Raw genomic sequence first — 15364 nt, forward strand, 5'->3', positions numbered from 1 at the left:
ATAAGCTAATTCTTGGGATGCTGGCATTCCATATTGAAGGATATTTTAGGTTCCAATTCTATTTCTGATTCCAGCTACGTATTAATGTATGCCTCAGGAGGAAGCAGGTGATTGTTCCAGTGCCTGGGTTCCTGGCACATAAATGAAAACTTGTCTAAGTGCAGCCCTACCTGTTGGAAGCATTTGCAGAGCGAACCATTAATGCAAGATGGATAGTTTTCTGCCTTTTAAACAGATTTTTAAAAAAAGATTTATGCATTTTTATTGGAAATTGATATTTACAGAGAGAAGGAGAGACAGAGAAAAAGATCTTCCATTCACTGGTTCATTCCCAAAGGGTCAAAATGGCCCTAACTGAGTTGATCCAAAACCTGGAGCCAGGAGCTTCTTCTAGGTCTCCCATTCAGGTGCAGAGTATCAAGGATTTGGGTAATACTAGACTGCTTTCCAAGGCCATAAGCTGGAAGGAGCTGGAAGGAGAGTGGAGCAACCAAGACACCCATTGAGATGCCAGCCTCTTAGAGGTGAAGGATTAGGTAGCTGAACCAATGCACCTGCACGCTCTTAAGACGTATTTAGGAATTGGGAACTAGATTTAAAAAAAATACAAAATATTGACATTAATTGACAATGACTAGTGGTTTTATGCAGATCACACCTTAAATTCCTTTTCTGGAGATGTATATATACATCTTTTTAATTACTTCATTAAATTTTAGTGATGCTTTCTAATTTTGAGCTTTTTGGTTATAAACCTTTTAATTGCTATTTTTAAGAATTATAACTTTTTCATTTCTAAATTATTATTATTATTATTTTCTTTTGATGACCTTACCACAGTTGTTTAGGGCGCAAAGGGCCAAGGGCTAAAGGAAAGTGGGTAAAACCATTGTTTCCACATTCTTTTAAAAAAATCTTTTAGTTATTCATTATTATTATCAACATTTTATGATACAGTTCCATAGACTCCTGGCATTTCCCTTATCTCCTTCCTAAATTCCTTCCCCCACCTAGTTCCTCTATATCATTGCTAAAGTATAGTTCTTCATACACAGTCATATGTCCATCATTGCAGGCATGGTCAATGGCAGAGAGTCCAGAATCCTATTGTCAAGATACAGTAAACAGTTTAATTGTAAGTCCATCTTTGTCTGGAAGCAGAAATGCATACTTCATTGTATCCCCACATCTGGATATGTTAGTCTCCATTTCAGAGTTACTGTACATTCCCTTAAATGAAAAATAATACAAAATTAAAAATAGGAAGAAAAATAGGAATTTACAATGCCATGAAGTTAAATAACATGTTACTAGATATGACAGTCTCCATTACACAGCTATTATACATTCCCTTATATGAAAAGCCACAAAACAAAATCAACATCAGGAAGAAAAAAGAAATTAACAACACCATGAAGTTAAATGACGTGCTACTGAATGACTAATGTGTCACTAAAGAAATGAAAAAGAAAATAAGAGTCTTCTTGAAGAAAACGATGCTGCTGTATGATCTATGAGTCATTGAAGAATTCAATCAGAAGAAACTTTTTCGAAGAGATGAAACTAACAAAAGCAAAAACATCAAAATCCTTGAGATACAGTTTCTGCTGATTTTTGTTGGTGAAATGTGTCTCCTGTAGGCAACAAACAGATGGGTTTTGATTTTAAATCCAGTCTACTAATCTATGATGTTTGATTGAGCTTAAGCCATTTACATTCAGGGTTAATATGTATGGGTGGTACTTTGGTCCTGTCATTTTAGGAATGGGTTGTTTACTGATTTAGTCTTCTGTGGTCATTTTATTGGGATTTTCTTCCCATTTGTCTTTCATATCCCCTCCCCAATTCCCTCTCCCCACCCACTGAGTTCCCCTACATTATTACTATATTATAGTTCTTCAAACACAGTCATATATCCATTATTGCGGGCATGGACAATGGCAGAGAGTCCAGCATCCTATTGTCATGATACATTTTACAGTTCCATTGGGAGTCCATCTTTGTCTGGAAGTAGAAATGCTTATTGCATTGTATCCTCACATCTGCATATGTTAGTGCCCATTATACAGTTACTGCACATCCCCTTAAATGAAAACACACAACCAAATCAACAGTAGAAAGAAAAATAGAAATTTACAATGCAATGAAGTTTAACAATGTGCTGCTAGATATGATAGTCTCTGTTACACAGTCACTATACATCCCCTAAATGAAAAGCCACAAAACACGCTCAAAAACAGAACAAAAAGAATTAGCACTACCATGAAGTTAAAGAGCATGCTACTCAATGACTAATGTGTTACTGAAGAAATCAAAAAGAAAACCCTGAATGTAAATGGCTTAAACTCATCAATCAAATGCCAAAGATTAATAGACTGGATTAAAAAGCAAAACACATCTATTTGTTGCCTACAGGAGACACATTCCACCAACAAAAATGAGCAGAAACTATATCTCATGGTTTTTTTTGTGTGTCTGGTTTTGTTAGTTTTATCTCTTCAAAACAGTGCTTTCCTGTGTCTGTCAGTCTCTAGGTACCCCTCTTATGCTGTTCTGTCTTTTCCTATTTCCTGGAATGTGCTCTCTCTGCTTCACACTAGATAATGTTTCTCCATTCATTTAATTGTGTCCTTACCCTCTTTCACCATCTTGATTCTCCTTCCACATTCTTTTTTATTTATTTAAATTTTTTTTTCTGTATCTGGGGTAAGGGGAGAGATAAATGGAGAAGCCTATCCTGCCTCCCACTCATCCCAGGGTCCCCAAAATGGGGTATGCTTCGAGGGTCCTGCTCAAGTAGTTTTGATGGTTCAATAGTTCTGAATTGCTGCCAATCTCGCCACTCCAAGCATGATGAAATCTCTCCAGAATCCACTGGCTGACATAGTCCCCCTTAGAGTTTCCATCTGCCCAGATTTTCACTGCCAACTCCTGGCTGGGGTAATTGATCAATTTCTTCTGTTCTCTGTCATGGTACCAGGTGTCCTCTTCAGGCTCCAATGGAATGCCATATCCTCCATGTACACCTGGATATGCTGTCCACTGCTACGTCTGAGCCACTGAGGAGGTTCAAGAGCTATAGAGGGAAAGATCTTCCATCTGTTGACTGACTTCCCAGATGCATGCAACAGCCAGGGCTGGCTGAACTAGGCAAAATGCAGGAGATAGTAAATTATTCTAGGACTCCCATGGTGGAACAGAAGCAGAAACAATTAGGCTATCTTCTGATGCTTTTTCTAGACCATTGTTGGGGAGCTGGGTCAGATGTGGAATAGCTAGGTCATAAATCAGTGCCAGTGTCACAGGTAGAGACTTTACCTTCAATGCCACAATGCTAGACTCGTAATCCTGTTTTTAAATGGGATAATCACTCTATCACTTTGCTGTTTAGACTCTGTTTTCGATTTTAGTAACAGTACAAGAACACAGTATGTGGTACAACTTTTCTAACTGAATCGATTTTTTCAACAAATTCATGCACCAACATTTGGTATCAAATCTCTAATAGTTACTATCACATATTTCCTTTACCTAAAATTCTACATATATATGTCTCCTACTAGCTATAGTCCTGAAATTTTGAATTCTGTTTTTTTGGGGGGATGGGGTGGCTAGTTTCCATAGTGGCTTTGTTTTCCTTGCACTTTCTCTGAAAATTCTACTTATTTATCGTATTTATTTGAAAGGCAAAAAGACAAATGGAAACACAGATTTTTCCATCCACTGATCCATTCTCCTAATGCCTGTAATAGCAGTTGGGCCATCCTTATGCCGGAAGAGGTCAATATCAGTTTTTTAGGTGAGTGGCAGGGACACAAGTACTTACAAGCATGAAGTAGACAGCAATTGGTATTCAGGCACATCAAGTGATAGTTTAACTCACTACTCCACAAAATCTGCCCTTATTTTAATTTTGATCCTATAGAAGCTATTTTGTCATTTATAATTTTGAGAGTTACAGTTGACTCATAATTTAGTGTAAAGATATTTAGATAGCAGCTTAATGTGAATAACAATTCATTAATAAATTATTGTCAATGCCATGAAGTTAAATGACATGTTACTAGATATGACAGTCTCCAGTACACAGCTACTATACATCCCCTTAAATGAAAAGCCACTAAACAAAATCAACATCAGGAAGAAAAAAGAAATTAACAACACTATGAAGTTAAATAACATGCTACTAAATGACTAACGTGCAGCTTAAGAAATGAAAATCAAGAACCTTCTTGAAGAAAATGATGCCACTGCATGATCTACAAGTCATTGAATGATTTAATCAAAAGAAAGTGTTTTGAAGAGATGAAACCAACAGAAAACATCAAAACCCATGAGATATAGTTTCTGCTGATTTTTGTTGGTGAAGTGTGTCTCTTATAGACAATAAACAGATGGGGTTTGTTTTTTTAATCCAGTCTACTAATCTATGACGTTTGATTGAGATTAAGCCATTTACATTCAGGGTTAATATGTATGGGTGATACTTTGGTCCTATAATTTTAGGAATGGGTTGTTTATTGACTTAGTCTTCTATTGTCATTTTATTGGGATGTTCTTCCCATTTGCCTTTGGTTTTGGTAAGGTGCTATTCCTCTTCTCTGTCAAGAGAACATGTTGAAGTATCATTTATAGGGCAGGTTTACTTCATGGCATTGTAAATTCCTATTTTTCTTTCTACTGTTGATTTTGTATTATGATTTTTCTTTTAAGGGATGTACAGTATCTGTGAAATGGAGACTAACATCCAGATGTGAGGATACAACGTAGTATGCATTTCTACTTCCAGACAAAGATGGACTTACAATGAAACTGTTCACTATATCTTGACAATAGGATGCTGGACTCTCTGCCATTGTCCATGCCCACAATGATGGACATATGACTGTGTATGAAGAACTATATGTTAATAATGATATAGAGGAACTAAGTGGGGGGGAGGGAATTGGGGAGGGGATAAGGGAAATTCCAGGAGCCTATGGAACTGTATCATAAAATGATAATAATAATAATAATAATAATAATAATAATAATAAATGTGTAAAAAAGTAAATTATTGTCATTCATTTTTTGGGTTGGAATGATATAAAGTCCTTCATCAGATTCATTTTTCCCCTTTCCAAAAATCTATTAACAATAGAAAAGTACATAAAATTGGTTATTTTATAAATAGCTGAGTTTTGATGTAAAATCAAACAAATATATGTAGAGATACGTATATATACTTTGCTTATAGACAGTGTTGAGGAAATATGAAATAATCCAAGTTTACTATTTTTCTATAAATCTGAGTAAGTATAAGCAACTTATAAACTATGATATTTCTCACTCTTTTGTGCAGTAACAAAAGGAAACAGCAATTTTAGTGTGTTACTGGGCACAAAGGAAATTAAGGAAGGCTTGTTGCCTTTCAAGCACTTCAAGTTTCTTGATAAACAAGTGCACACTAAGAGAAAATGGGTGTCACCTGTTGTGTTTTTTCCACATTTCAGCTCTCACATTTTAAGCAAGTGCCCTTTGGGTAGTCTAGTTAATGCCATGATTTTCATAGTTTTGCACTTTTTGTTGCTAATTTTATTGTCTAAACTGACCTTTAAGCAGAGTTGAAATATTGTCTTTTGTTCCTAAGTACAAAAATATTTTAATGTATTAGATGAGCTTTGTGCAGGTAAGAGGACACATGTATTCCAAAAGTATGCAAGGTCAACTGCTCTCATTTTTGGTGCCATTATAAATTTATTCCAATCTTTCATTCTTTTACTGACATTTCAATTAGGCATACAGAATAAAAGTAGAAAATTCCCCATGTTTAATAACCACCAAAAATGATATATTTTTAAAAATCCGTGATTATTTATTTATTTTCTTAAAATGTCTAATTACTATGGGCCAGGATTGTGGCACTGTGGGTTAAATCACAACTTGCAAAGCTGGTTCTAGTCCTAAGTTCTCTGCTTTCAAGCAAGATCCCTGCTATTTTACCCAAAAGAACAGCAGATGATGGCTCAAGTCCTGGAGACCCCGCCAAACATATAGGAGGCCAGGTTGGAGTTCATGCCTGCAGCCTTCAGCTTGGCCTAGAACTGGCTGTTGTGGTCAGTTTAAAGTATATGAAAGGTTCTCACTCACTTGTTCATTAGTTCTGTTGCTCTCTTACTATCTGATGCTCTGCCTTTCAAATAAACATTTATTCAATGTCTACCTGGTGTCTTCATTGTAATAGATGCTAATGATACAGCAGTGACTAAGAGAAATGTCAGATCTTAAGAGATATAACAAGAAACATGTAAGCAAATAAAAAAATCAAAACTTTATGAATATGTAGGAGAAAACATGTTTTATATGAACAATGGAGGGAGGTAGGCATTAGTTATGTGAGACCATCTGCTGAAATCTTGGCCACCCATTTCCAAACTTGGTAAGAGACCACCAGTGGGGAATCTTTTTCCGGTAGTTTCCCACCCTTCAAGAAGGGGTCAGGGAATGCTTAAAATCCCAAGACCCTTCCTCAAACTTTTGGTGTCTCTCCCTCTCCTTTCGAGAGGAACCCTACCTCCCAGTTCCCTCTCAGGAGATGCATTCCCCTTCCATCTTCTTTTCCTGCTCACGGGGTTCCAACACAAATACACTTCTCTGTCTGCAAGCAGTTCCTGGCTTTTTATTTCTATTTTAAGCTAAGGAAAGAACTCTCTGAGCTTTTCTGGTAAAAATATAGAAAATAAAGACTGTTGGAAAATAAAGATGACTGAGTTTTCTATTATCCAGCAGTAAAAACCGAAAAGCATTCTAAAACAGTCTTTGGCTAAGTTTTATGCACCAGGTGTCAAATGATGGGTCACCAGAGAATAAATGCCATTCAAACAAATAATAATATTCCTCTAGCTCTTTATCCTGAAGCTAGTATTTAATATGTATAGCTCATCAAAATGAATGTATAGACTGTAGTGAATAAAACAATATTCACTTACCAGAAATGTTCCAGATGAACTGATGGAGGGAAAAGGAATCTGAAAATAGATATTAATATGCAGACACTAATGAGCTTAAAAATGAAACACTGTGAACTTACACTGTGAAACTGCCAATTTGTCAGGCATAATAATAATACCCTGTGTACCAAAAGGCATATTTGAAGGCAGAACAAAGTCTATTTCAAAGCAGATAAGTATTTTATTTTTATTTTTGCTTTATCACAAATTTGTTGGGGGGTTTCTGAGGTATGTTCTCTTCAATCAGGCTTAAGGTATCTTGCTAAAATATGTACAGATAGCAGACTGATCATAAATTATAACTCCATAGTACAAACTGCATGGCTTTAAAACATTCCAAGCTTAAATGCAAATATGGTACAAAGTAATTTCTTCCTTCTCTTTTGCTACCCCTGCCTCACCCATAGTGCTTTCTCTTCACCTCTGAAACCATAAACATTCTATAGGAGCACAAACGTGAGAAGGGAATCACAGGTATTCTGAAATTATGATGTCAGGATTTTGAACACTTCGTTGCTTTTATTTTCTTTCATGATTTTACATAAATCATGACTGTGAAAAAAGGATGTCTGTTTCTTTGAAAGAAAAATATGTATGCTGAAATTATATTTTTCAGATTCATGTTTTAAATAGAAGAGGAATGCAAATTCCAGAGAGTGTTTAATCTAATGGTGAAATTTGTTTGCTCTGGTTTCACTTAAGCAAATCAGTAAAAAAAAAAAATCAACTTTTAATTTTTAAACAAGTTAGCCAAAAAGCTGTAATAAATAAACAAAAATACAAATTCTTTTACATACTACAACTTACATTCAAAACTATCCTCAAAGCCTTTTAAAATCTCTGGGAACTTCTGCTTAGTAAATTTACATCTGGGAATATTTTATGCAAAATCATCCTAATGTTCCACAAATATAAAATCAATTTACATCTGAATGAAATTTAACTACCAAAGATGTATGTAATTGACATGACAATTAAAGAAAATTGTGCCTTAGTAGATCTTTAAAAAATTAGCTGCAGTGCTTCCTGAGGATCATCAGTGCAATTGTGTCTCAGTTCAACTTTTGTTGTGGAAAACTTGCAGTGCATGTTTATAAAAGAAACCTGTTTTTCAAAAAATTGGTGTAAATATAAGATTACCTGATTTATCACCATTGGCAAACATAATTAATTTAGTAATATTTCTAGTGTTAGAGAGTAAAGTGCTAAAGTAATTTGGATGAGTCACCCTTGTTCAGAGTCTGGAATTAAGGGTTTTGATGGACTGCTGCTATAATAATTATATCATGACTCAATTAGCAAGCATCTGATATTCCCATACTTCCTACAAGGTGAGGTGTAATGAAGGAAATGTTGATAGCAATACTTTCTATCCCAATCTTCTTAAGGTACTGCCTTATTTATATTTTCATTTTCATAAGAAATTATATATTGCACAGAATACACCATTACAAATTGCATTCAAGTGGATCAAACTAATATAACCAGACAATAAATAAAAGTCCTTAAGAATATTAGCCTTAGGATGAAACTGATCTGGCTTCTAATACTATTTAAGAATGCTGTTTGAACTTGGTTATCACTAAGCTAGCATCACTGAGCTGAAGTTAAGCCCCAAGCCTTCCCCTCACCGTTTATAATTCTATCAGATTATTTGTTGATCAAACTACCCTTGTCAGGAACATAGTTCTTTAACCTAGGTACTGGAAGGAAGGCACTACACAAACAGCTACTTACTTTCTGACCTCATAAAATAGACCTAAACTGGGAAAAGAGCTGTCTGAAGACAGTACTGAGATACACTCCCTCCATTTCCCACCCTCTAGCTCCTTTCTTCTCCTGCTTACTCCCAGCTGTCAGGTTCTAACAGGATTGAGAGTGAGAGAGAGGTTTCTATTAGTTCAGATGAAAGGTTTATTAATCAGAGAGAATCTGATGGACTGTTCCCTGGAGAGAAACAGCCCAGGACCAATTCCACAAGGCAGGGTGGCTGCAAGAGGGAAATGGCCACCCAGGGCATACAGCAGTGGGTTTTTATACATCTAAATTAGGTGGGGGCAGTGAGAGAAGGCAACAGCTGCTCCATTTGGGCATACCTGTAATGTGTAGTGCAGGGTACTCGTCATACCAGACACCGACCTTTTGCACAGAGACAAAATCAGGGCAATTCAGAGTTTCAGGCATTCCTGGATGGGAGTGTCAGCCTCACTTCAGCAGAGTGGTGGAGTCACTTCTGCACTATTCAGCCTAACACCCACATAGGTTTACATACATTGTATGTGCTTACTTTTTCACCTTTTATAAAAGCTGTATCCATCTATGCACCATGCATAAGTCTGTTCTTAGAAGGATATTGCTTTAGGCAGATGGCAACTGGAAACCATGAAGCTTAGTGAAATAAATCATTCCTCAAAAGACAAATATCTGACATTTTCTCTGATATGTGGTAGTTCATAGATGAATACCTCCCCCCCCCAAATGTATGGGAACATAATGGACATCTTGTAATTTGATTCTTATTTTCAGCACTTGTTTATACCTTCAACACCACTTGTAACTGTGGTCTTTGTACTTCTAACTTGTCAAATATTATGATTAATGAGTGGTGCATTAAGCCTTTGTTTATATAGTGGACTGAAATTATGATTTTGCAAGCATTTTTCTTAAATGAAGGAAGTGTTGTTTAGATTTTTGAACCAAATATTTATTGCCTCTTATTTAAAAAGCACTTTAAGCGCTGGCACTGCCATGGCTTAAGCAAGTGGTGAAGTTCATTCAGAGGGTGAAAAAATACAGACATATGTGGGTCATGTTCCGGCAGAGTGGACCAGGAAGGAAGACAGAAAGGGAGAGTGATTGCTACCTCTGCCCTCAGAAATACAACTGCAGGAATCAATGGAACAAGCAGATATGAAGCACACAAGCAAGAAAGCCCAGCCCTTCCCGAACATGGGCTTTTAGCGGGACTTGAGAGGGGAGTGGTTACACAATACGTCACCACATCCCCTCAGGTTCCAGGTGATCATAGGTGAGTATCATTTGACTCACAGGTGGGCGGAAAGGTTTACACAGGTGGGAGAGGTCTGGATTTCCCTATACTAGCTGCCTAAGACCCTATCAGAAGGAGGGGGATTGAGGTAGGGAGGGAAGTATGATTATTCAATTAAAATTGTACCTATTAAATACATGATACTGGGACTGTCTTTTCTGACAGTTGCTGTCATTTTACCTCAAGCAACTCACTAAACTTTTCTTTCTATCCCCATTTATAAAAATGGAAGTCATAATTAATAGAGGCCACTATAAGGTAAAAAATAATGTTTTCTGGCGTTTTTTGAATTCATAACATCTTTAGATTCCACCAAGCAAAGTAACATGAACAAACGCTCTGTGCAATGAATCAGACTGTTAACATTATGTAAGAAAAATGAAAAATGTGTTAATCATTTTTAATTTTTTTAAAGATTTATTTATTTTTATTACAAAGTCAGATATACAGAGAGGAGGAGAGATAGAGGGAAGATCTTCCATCCGATGATTCACTCCCCAAGTGACCACAACGGCCAGTGCTGCGCCAATCCGGAGCCAGGAGCCAGAAACTTCCTCCAGGTCTCCCACATGGGTGCAGGATCCCAAAGCTTTGGGCCATCCTTGACTGCTTTCCCAGGCCACAAGCAGGGAACTGGATGGGAAGTGGAGCTGCTGGGATTAGAACCGGCGCCCATATGGGATCCCTGCGAGTTCAAGGCGAGGACTTTAGCTGCTAGGCCATGCTGCCAGGCCCATAATGTGTTAATCTTATACATATCATTTTCTATTTAAAGTCTACCAGCTAAAATTTAATGAGTAGAAAGAGAATGAGCAAACAACATGATCAAATACTGGCATTTGCCATGTTGTAACATCTTTATTTTTTAAACATCTTTATTAATCATAGATTCTTTTTAATCCTACAATTTCAACTATAGGCTCACCTGATTTTTTAATAACAATTAAAAAGGTACAAATGCATATGTATGCATAGAATTATATACTTTGTAATGTATGCCCCAAATCTCATAGCTGCAGAACGTGACAGAGTTTTTCTGAAGAAATACCCTTTTGTTGATAACTAACTAAACAAATTTCATCTATTGTTCAAGGCCCATATTAAAAATCAATTTATTAAAATCCTCCTAGCTTCTCTTATGAAAGTATTATATTTTTAAGTTCTTTCATTATTTACATTTTGATTTTTTAAAATTTATTTATTTATAATTGAAAGATTTTCAGAGAGAAGATGAAAGAGAAAGCTCTTTCATCTGCTGGTTCACTCCCTAAATGTTCTTTTTTTTTAATTTTATTATTTTTTCCCATTAATTACAATGTATTACGCGACACAGTTTCATAGGTACTGGGATTCTCCCCCCTTCACCCCAAACCCTCCCCACCCCCGTCCCTAAATGTTCTTAATGGCTGGAGTTGAGCCAATATGAATCCAGGAACCAGGAGCCCATCGTTATTCATATTTTAACCAGCCACAATATCGATTTCTTTTACTTAAGTGTTTATTTGAAGAATTGAGTTACAGAGAGAAGGAGAGGTACACACACACACACACACACACACACACACAGAAAGATCTTCCACTCACTAGTTCACTTCCCAAAAGGCCTTAATGACCAGAGTTGAGCAGTTCTGAAGTCAGGAGTTAGGAGTTTCCAATATATCTCCCACATAAGTTCAAGGGTCCATAGACTTGGGCCATCTTTCACTTCTTTCGCAGGATTTAAGCAGGAAGCTGGTTCCGAAGTGGGGCAGCCAGGACTCAAACCAGTGCCGTAGTCAGAAATTTAACTTACTATACCATAGCTCTGGCCCTAATATCTACTTCTTTCTACATACGTGCTCACCTGTGTGTTTCTCTAATGCTTTATGCTAGACTATAATCTTTTGGATTGCATAGGCAATCAAAAAAATCTAAGAAAAATAATTGTAAAAGATATCAAACCAAACCAACTGCTTAAAAAAAATCATTGGGTCTGGCACAGTAGCCTAGTGGTGAAAGTCCTCACCTTGCATGGGCCAGTATTCCATATGGGCATCGGTTCTGGTCCTGGCAGCTCCACTTCCCATCCAGCTCCCTGCTTGTGGCCTGGGAAAGCAGTCGAGGACAACCCAAAACATTGGGCCCCTGCACCTGTGTAGGAGATCCAGAAGAGGCTCCTGTCTCGTGGCTTCAGATTGGCTCAGCTCTGGCCATTGCAGCCGCTTGGGGAGTGAATCATCGGATGGAAGATCTTTCTCTCTGTCTTTCCTTCTCTCTGTATATCTGACTTTCCAATAAAAATAAGATAAGTCTTTTATTACAAAACTAGTTATCATTAAGGCAGGGATTGGGGTGCGTGGGTTAACCTATCTCAGTCATTCCACACAATCCATTTCCGATCCAGCTCCCTGATAATGCACCTAGGAAAGAAGAAGAAGAGGTCCTGAGTGCTTGGTTTCCTGCCACCCAGGATGCAGTTCTAGACTGGATGCAGTGCTAGACTCCAGGTTTGGATCTTGCTTAGCTGTAGGCATCGGAGCAATTTGAGGAATGAACCAGCAAGTAGAAAGTCTTTCACTGTGTCTCTCCCTTTTCTTCTGTAACTCTACCTTTCAAATAAAATAAAACTTTAAAGATAGTTATTATTCTAGAAACTCCACTCAAGTTATATTTTAACCTCTTAAATTTTAGAATCAATTTCTCTTCTGTTGGAAATAATTATTGTGGTTTGAAAAATATTCACATACATTATTCTTTCTACTTTTTAAAATCAGTCTTGAAAATGTTTTTTTTTTCTTTACTTTCATTGTTGGCTACAAATACACAATTAATATTTCTTTTGGACACTTTTACACTTTTCACTTCCAGGATATTTCCCTAGTGCATCATCAGGAAGCTGGATCAGAAGCAGGGTAGCCAGGGCCTAACTGGCACTGCTATGGGATGTTGGCATTCCAAGTGTTATCTTTGTAGTTAGAATTCTCTCGGAAAAGCTAAAAATAATACCAAATTTTGGATTAGAATATTTGAAGCCAAGAATACAACAGTGCTAGCAATATGGGGAATAGACAGGGAATTTGGGGAAAATGAGTTGTAATATTCCCATAATTTCTGTCCCGCAGCCCTTCACTTAAAACCAATCCATTATGCCCACTTTCACTTGATGCACATGTGCCTTCAGAACTGGAAAGAGAGTGATTCCACAAAGATACCATGAAACTCCCCCAAGAAAATCTCAAACAAGGTGAACTCTGCCCTTACTCTGCCAATTTGTTTATTCAATTAGGGCAGCAGCTTAAACTCCACAAATAACACTGTAGAAGCAGGGGATGGTTCATTCTGGCCCCTTGTCTGGTTTTCTCCAATTTTCTCTTTTTGTAGGCACACTCTCTAGCCCTTCCATAGCGAGTATATATCCTCTTAAGAGGAGTTACTTGCCCTCATGCCTGAATGTAAACTCATTCACCCACTTTAAGTGAATACAGCTCTCTAGTATGCACCCAACATGCCTTTGCTTAGAATTGTGATTGCACATAGGGTATGAACTTGATAAGGACTTGTTTTGTGGTTACCTACAAACATATCATCTTAGTGCTGAAAAACAGTTAGCTGTTAACAAAAATTCTGTTTTCTGTAGCCTTCAATAGCCTTCAAATATGAAGATAAAAACTTCTTCAGACAAAATATGCTGAAACAACTTTTAATCATAAAATTTTCAGAACAAAAATCTTCACAAAGATGTCCTTCAAGCAGAAAGAAATGATACTCAAAGGAAAATTACTATTAAGAACCAAGTGAGAGTAACACAAATAAATGTAAAATACTAGAATAGCACAGGTAAATGTAAAATACTCTTTTTCTCATTTTAATTTTAATAAATTGCTTAAACTAAAATTAATATCAAGCAATTTTATTTACATTTCAAGGTACTTCAAAATTCATGAAAAATGCATAATCTGAAAGAAGTATGTGTGCATCTCAAAAACAACTTGGACTTTTAAAATACCTTCATTTGTGGAAGTGGAAAGTGATCACTTAAGAATGAACTCATATTAAGCAGGAAGACACATGATAGTATTTAAAGGCACACTGTACACAAAGTCTAATGATAAACATTATAAACAGACCAATAAAACACAGAGGTAGTTTCAATGAATCATTTCTTCTTTTGTTAATAGTAATTATTCAAAAAATGAGAATTGCAGAGACAGAGGGAGAGAGGCATCATCCATCTGCTAATTCACTCCATACATGGCCACAATCCAGGAGCCAGGAACTTCATCCAAGACTCCCACATGGGTGGCAAAGGGCTCAGGTATTTGTGCCATCCTGTGCTGCTTTTCTTAGTCCACTATTAGGGAAATAGACTGGTAATGGAGCAGTCAGAGCATGAACAAACATACATATGGGATGCTGTGGTTGCAGGCAGTGGTTTTACTCACTATACCACAACTCTGGTCCCCAAGAATAAATGTTAATGAAGACCCAATGATACAACTTAAGACATGCAATTTAAAGACAAAGGAAAAAATACTGGTAGTTCCAATGCAAAAAAGATGAATAAAGATAACACGTTGCAAATGCTATTCCTAAAATAATGGACTAGCTACATTTTTTTTAAAAGATTTATTTATTTTTATTGCAAAGTCAGATATACAGAGAGGAGAGACAGAGAGGGAAGATCTTCCATCCGATGATTCACTCCCCAAGTGAGCCAAAACGGGCCGGTGCTGCGCCAATCCGAAGCCGGGACCAGGAACCTCTTCCAGGTCTCCCATATTGGTGCAGGGTCCCAAAGCTTTGGGCCATCCTCGACTGCCTTCCCAGGCCACAAGCAGGGAACTGGATGGGAAGTGGAGCTGCTGGGATTAGAACCAGCGCCCATATGGGATCCCACGGCGTTCAAGGCGAGGACTTTAGCCGCTAGGCCACGCTGCTGGGCCCAACTACATATTTTTTTTTAGATTTATTTATTTTTATTGCAGAGTCAGATATAGAGAGAGGAGGAGAGACTGAGAGGAAGATCTTCCATCTGATGATTCACTTCCCAAGTGACCTTAATGGCTGGTGTTGAGTCGATCCAAACCAGGAGCCAGAAACTTCCTCCAGGTCCCACATGGGTGCAGGGTCCCAAGACCTTGAGCCGTCCTCGGCTGCTTTCCCAGACCACAAGCAGGGAGCTAGATGGGAAGTGGAACTGCCAGGATTAGAACCGGCATCTGTATGGGATCCCGGCTCATTTAAGGTGAGGACTTTTAGCCACTAGGTCAATACGCTGGGCTCTGGACCAGCTATATTAATGTCAAAGTAGACTTCAAGGGAAAAAAATCTAAATCTATTAGCTCCT

This window comes from Ochotona princeps, chromosome X, assembly GCF_030435755.1.
Source record: "Ochotona princeps isolate mOchPri1 chromosome X, mOchPri1.hap1, whole genome shotgun sequence".
In the NCBI taxonomy this organism is placed as follows: domain Eukaryota; kingdom Metazoa; phylum Chordata; class Mammalia; order Lagomorpha; family Ochotonidae; genus Ochotona; species Ochotona princeps.